The following is an 11,477-nucleotide window of genomic DNA, read 5'->3' on the forward strand; positions in this document are numbered from 1 at the left end:
TTAAGGGTGTAGCCAAAAATAGAAAATCTTCTTCTGCACTGTGGTGTTGTCTCCTGTTTAATCTCAGCAAAAGTTTCTAGTGTTATGCTTTCCTCTCCTTTCTAGGAACCAGAAATCCCTGATTTAAACCACCATTCTCATTTAGAAGTTTATACATTTGATTCTGTGCATTTGATATTTCTCAGATCACAAAATACTTGCCAGTGGATTTTAAGTTCCGACTTGAAAACAAAAAGTAATAGCTCATTAGCGGAGAACATTGATCCGAAGAGTGCAGGTGCTCCTCACATTGCTGAATCGATCTATGGGAATGAAACACAGGGTGGCAGACACCTGCTTTTGGGGGAGAAACATGTCTCCTCATCAGGTGCAAATGGAAGAAAACCTTTCCTATCCATTTGCACCTGATGAGGAAGCTTGTTTAAGCCTAACGGCCAGCATTTACTTTGTCTCTTACTTTGACTCAGTTCAGTAACACTGTGTGCAAGAAACATACACTGAGAAGTACCCTTCCCAGGTCACTTTAGAGATCCTCAGCAAAAGCTGGATGGTAAATTAACAGCATCCTTGTACTCTGAGTTTGTGCAACCTTTCCCCGACTGTGCGGTTTTCTGCAGGAGGCCCTTGGAAAACAGGAAGAACCCTGACACATTCCAAATATGAAGAGGTGTAGAAAGCAAGGGCAAAGGTTTATTTTACTGAAGCTTTGAATGATAATGATCCTCTTGAAATGTAAATTTTAGAGCCTTTCAGACAGCAGTAATCATCCCTTCTGGAATCCTGGTGGAGGGGCTCAGATGTTCCCCTGAGATGTGTAAGGCAGAGCAGACTTACATTGCAGTGCTGCAACTTTTGTCACAGCCTGCAACACTCCCCCCTGAGCTAAGCAGATATTGACAGGATCCTGATGGCTCACACTTTCTTCCTGATGAGGGGGACACTGGATAACTGACATCCTGCTCAGCAGGGCACTGTGGCCATCTCCAACTATCTGGCCATCTTCGTCTTTGATAATCAGTCAGTGCTCTGCTCTCACTTCCTCCCCTACATGTCCACTGGATTCAGTGGAGATGCCTGAGACATAAACAAGATCTATTCAAACCCTGCAGTTTGATTAACATAGTGCATCTTCTGCTAATAGGGATTTCCATGTTCAGAAAGAGCTCAGTTCTGACCGTATTATTGTACTGTGATCAGTGACATGATGCTTCGCTGTCCACACATGGCCCAATTACTATCAAGTCAACTTCTAAGCCTAGCAAACATTGGACAAAATAAATGAGAAAGAAAATAAGTGTACTCACAAACCCAGCTTGCAGAGATGAGCTTGGTGGTCTTAATCATTGCTTTTTCAGAAGAAGAGTGGCCACACCAGGGTCCATCCACTGCAGAATAACCAAGGTTAGAGGCAATGCTGTAATTGGAAATATATTTGTTTCAGGAATCAAAAGGATGTTGAGTGAATGTTTTTATGTTCAATAAGTCGAGCTGGAGTACTACATACTAGGAAGTCTGTAAATTTTCAAGTGCAGGTCCAGACACTTACAGTAGAGTTCCCCTTCTATGTCATTGTGCTTTAGAAAGAAATCATATTTCTGTAACCCAATGTAGCATCTAGCATCTAAAGCAAACTGCATTCAAGTTACTGGTAATGCAGCCAAAAATTCCTAATTAACCAAGAAAATAGGTCAACAAACTCTTAAATATTTAAAGAACTATCACATATTATTTGAAAAAGTTTCTTACAATGACATAGTTGCTTATAAATAAATTACAAACACCTGTGTCCTCTCTCACTCTCTCTTTGGGTTTAATGCTATTATCAGATTGGTATAGCTTTAAAAGTATAACTTTCTTTTCCCCAGCACTTCTTCTTACCAGGTTGACTAGAGAAAGTGACAGCCTCAGTTTGGAATGTGGAGATATTTGATTAGGATAGTAGCACTTCAACACTATGCTGGGCCACACTCTGCCTTCTGTTAAATTTATGCAGCTCCAGTATTAGTAGTAGTAAAAACAGTAACAGTGAGCTCTAAGGGACCCAGCTCCTTTGTACTGGTAATGAGTTATGTTACTTTGTGGGCTTGGCTAAGACCTTAAGTGCTTGTATTTTTTTCTTGATTTCTGAATGATGTTTCATTTATTGTAGTTGCCATGACAAGAGGGATAGAGATTTTATCTCTTCCTAATGCTGTTAAAAACATGAGCACTGATTAATTTATTAAAAGGCAAGTCACTCAAACACCCTACATTTTTAAGTGTCTTGCCTTTAAATAAATTAATCTGTGCTCATGTTTGTAACAGATTTAGGAGAAAAAAAAACAGAGTTAGGAAAAAAACCACAAACCATTATAATACTTATTAGAGTGACAAGTAAAAGAATTTCCTTTTTTTCTGCTCTGGATGCATGACTCTGTTGGTCAGAAATACAGATGGTCAGTTGGCTTTATTTCAGAAGTGGAGGATCCCAGTTTCTCCAGTGCAGGTTAGACTGAAGTAGTCTGCAGCTCACATTAGGCTGCTGTCCTGCAGCAAAGCGACAGTGCTTTGTGTCAGAATTACTGACAAAAGGTGTCAAAAGGAGCTCACATTCAGGTCTAATGAACATCTATCATAAGTCTGTCTGCCCATCAACCAAACAGACATCAAACACAGTTTGGGCAATGCACTCCTGTGGCTTAAAGCTTTTGATGCAGTTATGATGCTTCATCTGTTCTTAAAAAAAAAAAAGGTTTAGAGATAAGCACTGCTTTCAAACTAACTTCTGTACGGATATGCCCATTCATCACTCCCTTACTTCCTTATTCTCAGTTTCCCCTTCTGGGTCATTGCTCTCCTTCTGCTCCATATTCACTGTTCACAAATCACTGCTCCTAAATTCAACAGTCTTGCATGTTGAACATACAATACCATCACTGTTTCTTACTGCCTCTTCATGGTATCAAAATCAGTTTGGTCAAGCCCTTGCATAATTGTGTTCCTCTCTGCTTAGGAGATGATGTTGTCTCATGCTCTGCTGCATCTACTCTAATAAAGATTCCCCAGCCAACTTCAGTTATCAGAGGCTGGCAGCCTTCCAATACACTAGTGGCACTAAATGTGGTGCAGAGAGGTTGCATTAAGCAAAGCACCTGGCCCAAAGCATGGTTAAGCCATCATAGGCATTTCCTAAATCAGTCACAATTGTCACCAAGAAGCAAAAAGACAAGCATTGACTAATTTTGTCAGTTCCAAAATGGATGACAAGACTCATAGGAAAAGACCACGGGTGGTAGCTTTCCTTTGTGAAGTGAATGGGAGCTTTTCCATCAACATTTTTTGAAGCCAGGGTTCATGTGCCTGCCCCAAGTTGAGAACCTATTGCTTACGCCAGTGGGCCCAGCTATAGCGGTCAACAGGGATGTGCAAGCTCAGGCTAACCACACAAGCTCTGTTCTCAAAAAAAAAGCAGCGCTCTCCACGGAGCAGTGTTGGAAGAGGCCCCAGGTATTATGGACATCTGGCTGGTTGGCTTGGCCAGCCCTTTTGGCACAGTTTCTGCAACTACTTAACACCACACAAACCAAGAGAGGCTAAAGGAGCCGAAGCAGCTAGGCCATTCTTCTCTGGCCAGAAACCCGGAGACTAAAACATTCTGCACATTCCCCCTGGCAAACCGAGCCTGGGGAGATGGCACACAGACTGCCTTGCTGAGGGATGAGGATTCGTCCTCCCCCTCACCCCTGCAGATTTGCCTGGTGCTTCAGCCAGCTCCTTGGTCTGCTGGCTGAGCTGCAGATGCACATGTTATTTATTCCTTTAGATTTAAATAACAATGAGAAATGCCCGTAAAAGGATGAGAAGATGCTCTAATGATTCCTGCAACATTCAGCTGCAAGAAGACAGCTACTTAACAGCAAAATGACAATGACAAAGAAGTGACTGGCTGGGCCCAGCTGGTAAACAGCAGAATAGCCCCTTCATTCCTCCTGGTAACCCAGACCCTCTCCATTGCCTCTGCCAGGGTCTCAATGCTTATTCTAAAAGTCTTCAGGTCTGGGCTCTTAAAAGGTTTGCAGCTCTGTAGTGCTGCCTTCCTTTCTTTTCCCTCCCCTCTCTCCTGTCGCCTCCTCCAAGGCACCACATCACGTATAAGAGTGGCAGAGAAGCACCTTCCCAGCTCTCTGGCTGGAATTGGGGAGTCGCAATTACCCTCATGCCATGAGCTTATCTGGAATCTCTCCCCAGCCTCCCTCCCAGCCACTGAATCACTTCCCCTTTTCAAATCTCATCTCAAAAGCACTCTTTTCTCATTAGCTTATGTGTGACTCTCTCGGTAAAGCATTTTGTTACATGATGTATGAAGGATCATGTCTCAAACTACATTTTACTGTATATTTAAGTGCATGTTTTGCTGATTTACTGCTGTTCTAGAGAACACCTCCCTTCCTTAGCCAGGCAGGTCCATAAAGGATATGTCAGCTCTGACTAATGATTATTAGTACATCCCAAGGTTATATACTACAATCAAATAATGTGTAGGAGGGAAGAGAGACTCCAGCTTACTGGGCTAAGGACAAAGATCACAGATAGTCTCTTTGAATCTTCAGATTGCAATATCCATTACAGATTGCCACCTTCTAATGTCAAAGCATAATTTGTTGTTCAGAAAATGTGTCGCTATTTCAAAGGCAAGTCAAAGATCAGACTTGCTGTATATCAGTGTATGTTGATGTACATTAGGAAGTGATGTCCAGGTACCAAGGACATTATGCTGTTGGCATAGAGAGAAACATAGATGTGACTTGCTGATCTTTATTATGCAAACACATGGCTCAAAGTGAAAAAATATTTAACCCAGTCAAGTAAAATGTCACCAGTAATTCCCAGTGCTTAATGTAGCACAAACACTACTTGTCACACAAGTTAACTGTGATCTACTTCGGCAATAGACTCAGCGGGCAGATCAACCCCTTGTGCTGAAATTTGCTGGAAAGGGTTAAAGATACAACAATAAATATGAAAAACTCTACTGTGGGAAAGCACAGCATATTCCTTTCATATCCTGGACCAATGAAGGCGGCAGTGTGGCTGGTATAAAACCCTATATCTTGGCCAAACAAGAATTAATCATCATCTTCACAGCCTTACCATGGATGTGACCGGCACTTGCATCTGCTGTAAGGCATATGTGTCCACAGTACAGGAGAGGGCCAAATGCACAGTTTCTAGCCCTTTTTAAGGTGTTTTACGGAAGCCTTTTGCACGTATCTTTTCCAGCTAGAAGAAAATGTAAATAAAACTGTGATTGTTATCCTGCATATATTTCCTATTTAATTCTAACAAATTGGTAAAAACTACCTAGGCAAATGCCTTTACATGCTTTTGTATTTGTTTTTGTGATAGTCTAAGTACACTGGTAACAAGAACATTTTCCATCTCTAGCATCTAGTGCAGCAGGGCCCTGATTTTGACCAAAACTGCTAATGCTATTATAATAAAAATAATAGAAGTAGCTGTCCAACTATTGTTTTGCTCGGACATTTGATCTACTCAGGGCCAAAAGGTGGGTTGTAGCTCTTCTATCTATCTTCTATTTGACACAAGCCTGGTGCATATATCAGAATTAAAGATGAACCTTGTCGAACTGAAAAATCACGTTCTGTAAAAAGTATCTTAGCAGAGGCATTCTCCCTTTCTACCAATGTATCAAGAGGTACCTTTTACAACACAGAGAGTGAAGGAGTTAATGAAGATTTGACCGTGAGGACAAGTCAAAGCAGAACGTTTTGTGAATGAATCCCTTACTGGTGAAGAAGGGAGAGGTGCCCATGAAAATGTGGTCACTGTGCTAAGAGAAGGGCTCCCACCTGTGTTAAGTTTCTGTATGCTATGTGGTACTGCGGTTTTTACCTGTGCCATTCCCCACTGTGTTACCTGTTTGGACCCAAAGGATGTCACTTACGGGCTGGTTTGTGAAGCTGAAAGTACACGTAACTGGACAGAGGTGGAGGAAGACTGGAAACGTTACTTGCATTCACAGGGTGAATTTTGCGCTGTTACACAGTGTGTTGAACGAGCGTTCAGCAACAAAAAAACACAGCAGCATATACCGCTTAAGTAAATATTTGGAGTTCTTATAGCCTGTTTCAGCAGCATTTCTCAAAGCAAGCAAGTGCAGCAATTCCAACCTGCGAGCAGGAAAAGTGCGGCAGCAGGAGATCGTGCCGTAGCAGGCACCATTCCCTGTAAAAAAGTCCAAAGATGTGCTAGGACGCGGCTCCTGCAGGTTTGTGATACTTCGGGGCACCTCCGGAGCCCAGGTGCAAAGGCCCGGTGGCAGAGACACCCCCGGGCCGGGGGGGGGCCCGGCCCGGCCCCACGCGCGACGCCGGCTCGTGCCGGCAGCCCCTCGGCGGCGGACACGGACACGCGCGAAACGGCGGCGGCGGCGGCGGCAGCCCGGGGCTGCGGCGCGGAGCCCCTCGCCCGGCCGGCGGGGCCGCGGGAGGCGGCGGCGAAGGCCGGCGGCGGCGGCGGCGGCGGCGGCGGCGGCGGCGGCGGCGGCGGCGGCGGCGGCGGCGGCGGCGGCGGCGGCGGGCCGGGCCGGGCCGGGCCGGCGGGGCCCCGCAGCGCCGCCAGGGGGCAGCATTGCCCCGCGATGGCGATGGCGGCGGCGGGCTGAGCCGCGGGCCGCGGGCGCTTCGGGCGCGGGCGGGCGCCGCGGGGCGGCGGGCACTGCCCTGCGGGGCGGCGCCTCGGCTGCTGCTGCTGCCTCACCTGGGGCCGCGCCCGTAACGGCCCCATCCCGGCCCCGGCCGCGGCGCGCGGGCCGCACGGCGGGGAACCGTTAGACCGTTAAAGCCGTTGGGGGGGAGAGGGGGAGCCCTCCCCTGCGGGGGCCTTCGCGTCCCCCCCGCCGGGCGGGGGCCCGGCCGCCGTCATCTTCCCTGCGGGGAGCGACGGCGGGTCGGGCCCCGCGGCTGTTTTGAGTACCGAAAGGGGGGACTTAAAGCCCGGAGGCTCGACTTACCGGGCCCAGGCAGACCTCGGGGCCGCCGCGTGGCGGGGGCGGCCCGGCCCGCGTGGCCGGAGGGAGGGGTCCCCACGGGGCGCTGGGTCCCAGGCTGCCGCCTGTGCCGGCCGTAGCGAGCAGAACGCGCCCCGCTGCTGAAGTCACCGAGCCGTCGCCGTCCCTTTCTCGCACGCTGCAGCCTGCGCGCCGCGTGTCGCCTGCGAGGAGAGCTCAGGCGCGACGCCGGTGTGAGGGAAGCCTCGGGCTGGCGAAGCCGGCTTTGATTCCTCACGCAGGCAGGAGCGGGCGCAGCTGCACGGAGCATCCCTGCACCATCGCGCACCCGCAGGAAGCCATACGTACCGCGGGCGAGTGGCAGAGCTGGTCTGCACCAGCTCCGCATGTCCGTCGAGTTACTCCTGTGCCCAGGCTAGGGCTGCTGCTTTGAGAGAGCTGCTGGATCTGGAACTGGGCTTGGGCAAGTGAAAAACAAAGACACATGCTGAGAAAGCTGAATTAAACAAGTTCAGCTTTGCCGTTTTTTTTTCTGGCCCATCAAATTGCGTAGAGAACTGCTTATTAATGTATTCCACTTACTTCCAGTCTACAGGTGCGGTTGAATTGCAAAATCCCCATTAAACCAAAGAATGCAGACATAACACAAAGAGTTGAAGAAACAAATGAATAGATTTCCTAGAGGCTAAGAATCGAAGCTCACCAGCTGTGCTTAATTCTCTGACCTGCAAACATAAAAACAAAGCTCAAGACAACCATAAGTCCAGATTTGTCTCTTCAAGACAAAGTACTGATTTGAGATTATTCCATCTTTTGATTATTTTAGGGTAACCATCATGATTTTTAACCAATAAAATGCAGAAAGATGCAGAGCTCACTTGGTGATCTGCTTGATTTGGCAAAGCCCATTTGTTCTTTCTGGAGAAAATAGTAATTTCCATCTGTTTATCAGTGTGAGTTTAATCTGGGCTAAAAAGTCATGGAAAGTTTTCTTCAGGTGGAAGTCCATTTCTCCATGCAGGACACAGGGAAAAACAGAGCAAAAAAAAAGGGGGGGGGATGAATTTGAGGAAAAAAGCCTAATAAAGTCTTTTTAAAAGAAAAAAAAAACACTCAAGGCTTGACTGTTAATCAAAAGAACGTTACTTACCTTACCCAGCATCATTGGAACCAGAATCTGGCTTAAGTTTTAAAAAGGAACCCTTTTCTCTTTTTTTACAGTTGTAATTTATAAAAGACTTCAGCTGAATTACTGTCTGTAAATATTCCTCTCCTGCTAAATGTACTGTGCTCTGGGATTTTGTTCAGAGCAAACATCTTGTTGCGAAGACAATAAACTAACTCGGAGCTTCTGAAAAAATTAGCACATTCCAAGCAGCAGCTATTCAAACAATACCACTATACCATCTTAACAGTCTAAGTTTTGATTATTTTTTCTAATATTGAATAATGTATTGCAATCTCTCATGAAAAATTTTAATTTTTAAACATAGAAAGCTGCTGCATACAATACAATGGTACATACTTATGTATGAACCAAAGCTAAAAATCCACTTCAAACAGGACGTGTTAGCAGAGAGACTTTGCTGTTGAAAATAAAGAGCTAAACCAGCAAACCAACTTTGTAAATATATGTGAAATATTAAATTACAGAAGGTAAAAGATAATGGTTTAATATACGTACTGTTCTATATGGACAGTAGTTTTTCTCCATTCAGTATTCACCTTCCTTAAAGAATACACCTAAAAACATTCAAAAACTGTTACTGGTAAGATTTTAATTTTTTAAAATAATAATATGATAGCTACTTTAAATGAGATTATTTGGGGACTTCTATATGTGATAGTGTTGCCCTATACAGCTCTCTATGCCCTTTGTAATTGAACAGGCTATATATTAGTGTTATACATCACAAATACGTGCTACCTGATCTGAAACATGCTGAAGTCAAAGGAAAGACTCCAGAGACTACAGCATTTTTACTCCCTTCCTCTGACTCACAAAAATCTCATGTATCACAACTCAACTATGTTTTTACATTTGGAGGGACCAGAAAGAGGGGAGTTTGTACACAAAGGGTGGCAAAAATACAAGTACACTGGGGAAGTACTGATCCCATGTTGCTGTTAATATGGCTGTGGGATTTGACTGCAGCTTAGAGAGAGATCTGTGTGTGATGCTCATAGACAGCTGAGCTGAAAAGATACAGACTTCCCACATTAACACTCCATGAACTGCATCAGAGAAAGTTATCATATTAGCTGGCTGAAATTGTGTCATACTCTTATTTTTAGTACACTATTGTGCTTCTGGGAAATCTTCTGTTTAGCAAGGAATTGGAGCTAAACAGACATGTTATACAAGTTTTCTACAGGGGGGTTTAGACAACTCTCTGTGAGGTACTTGAAGGGCTGTGTGTTTTGGGGAAAGAGCACAGTGAATGCATAAGCCAGATATTTTATATGCATCTTTTTTAGTCCTGAGCCGCTGTTTGGGAACTACAGTTAATTTTTCAGACAAACAGTGGTCTGAAAGATTTCACTGAAAAAAAGATTTTTAATTTTTAAAAAGAAAAATATTGAGGTCCTCCTGAAGTTTCTCTAATTTAAAGCAAAACTGTGAAACAGAACAAGCAAGAATTTGCTGAAGACCTTGGCAAAGCATACTGTGTAGTAATTCATATATACATTTTCCATGTTGCCATTATTACCAGCATCGAATGGAGACTTTGGTCCAGGGGTATCAATCTAGATTTGAATTCTGCTCATTTTATATCTGTGCTTTTTTGTATTACTCACATAAGAGTATGCCAGCCAATGGCACAGCCAAAACTGCTCAGAATGCAGAAAAGGGTTGGAGTCAGCCCTTCGAAAGGTCTTATCCTGATAGCAAAATTATTTCCCAGAGAATCCTTAGATCCTCTACTGAAGTGCAATTTTCCCAGAATCCCTTGGTTTTAGTATTTACACACTAGCTATTTATATATTGTTTATGCTCCCATCAAAGCTAAGGGGGAACAATCAGAAATCAAGGTAGATGGACAGATGCAACAAATGCACAAAGTGGGATTGCACAAAGGACCAACAGTGAATACAATGGATACAACACTGAGCTACAGGCCAAGTGAGCATTTCAGTGCTGGGGAGCTGTAAGGCCTAACAAAAAAAATTAGTCAGAATTTGGATAGGTAAAGTTCTTCAGTGTCAACGTACCAAGCTGACTGCTGCTTCCCCTGGCAGCATCTTGGAAAGCTGTCCTGGTTTTTCAGTCACAGCTAAGCTGTCATGCTGTGAGGGGATGGGATCTCGGTACTATGTCATGTAATGCCTCATGCCAGGATAGCAAGTATCACCTGTGCTTTTCAGACAGGTAACAATGAGTGGGTAAGAGAGGACTGGAAAAGGCAAGAGACTTTTTATTTGTCCAAGGCACAATCCCTTCCCCAAACTGCCCCAGAAGTGCCATTACATCAGGACTGTGGCCAATGTCACAATCAAACTCTAAGAAGCAAGTGTCTTTACTGATGATGACACCAAACGTTTTAATTATGAACAACTAGGAAAAGTTAAAATGGGGAAATCTAAGTTGAAGATAGGGGAAAGATGTTTTATTGCAGATACCATCAAACTCTCTTTGTAAGAACTGGCAAAGCCACATGAGGAAGGCTCCAGGAAATCCGAAATAATTTTGTAACATCTCTAGTATGGGCTGCGTAGCAGACAAAGGACACTGATTGGGAAGGATGGCCATCACAATGCTAGGAAACGGACAGAGCATACAGTTTTAAAAGCTTTTGTCAATAGAATTTCATTCCCAATTATTGTCACAGGACTCTCAAATTTTATTTTCTGCAATTCTTCTGGCAAAAGGCCAGTTCTCACATGACCTCTATAATTTTTTTTAATCATATCAACATATCAAGGAAATCATCTTTCCTTTGAGGCAGCCCATTTTTTCTTTTTTAAGAGAGCTGATTTCCCTTACAATTTGGAACCATTTCATAGGAAAACATAACCATAAATAATAATTTTTCTCTTACAGAAATGAACTAACACCTGCATGCTAACATCTGCAAGTCTTTGATTTTGCTACAATTATACTAGATGGAGCCCCCACACAGAGGATGCCATCCAAACAGGATCTTTTCTTATTATTGAAAAATGATTGTGCCAGGTGGCAACTTTGAACACATGTAAAGAGTGGATAATACACACCAGCACAGGATCCTTTGGAGATGTACTGCCTCTTCCATGCGCTGCAGCTGTTAAGTATCGGCTGTCTCTTCGAACAAAGATTACAACCAATTTTTAACCACACGCCTGCTTTCAGTCTGGAATAGCAACACAGAATCCAAGTGGATCTGAACTTACTAGATATGCTAAGAGTTAACAGGTTATTTTAGTAGCTATGCAGCTCTCCTTTATTACATTACTTTTCAGTAAGAGTTGGCATTGACTTTTCTATTTT

The sequence above is a fragment of the Apteryx mantelli genome, chromosome 5 (genome assembly GCF_036417845.1).
Source record: "Apteryx mantelli isolate bAptMan1 chromosome 5, bAptMan1.hap1, whole genome shotgun sequence".
NCBI classification, from domain to species: Eukaryota; Metazoa; Chordata; class Aves; order Apterygiformes; family Apterygidae; genus Apteryx; species Apteryx mantelli.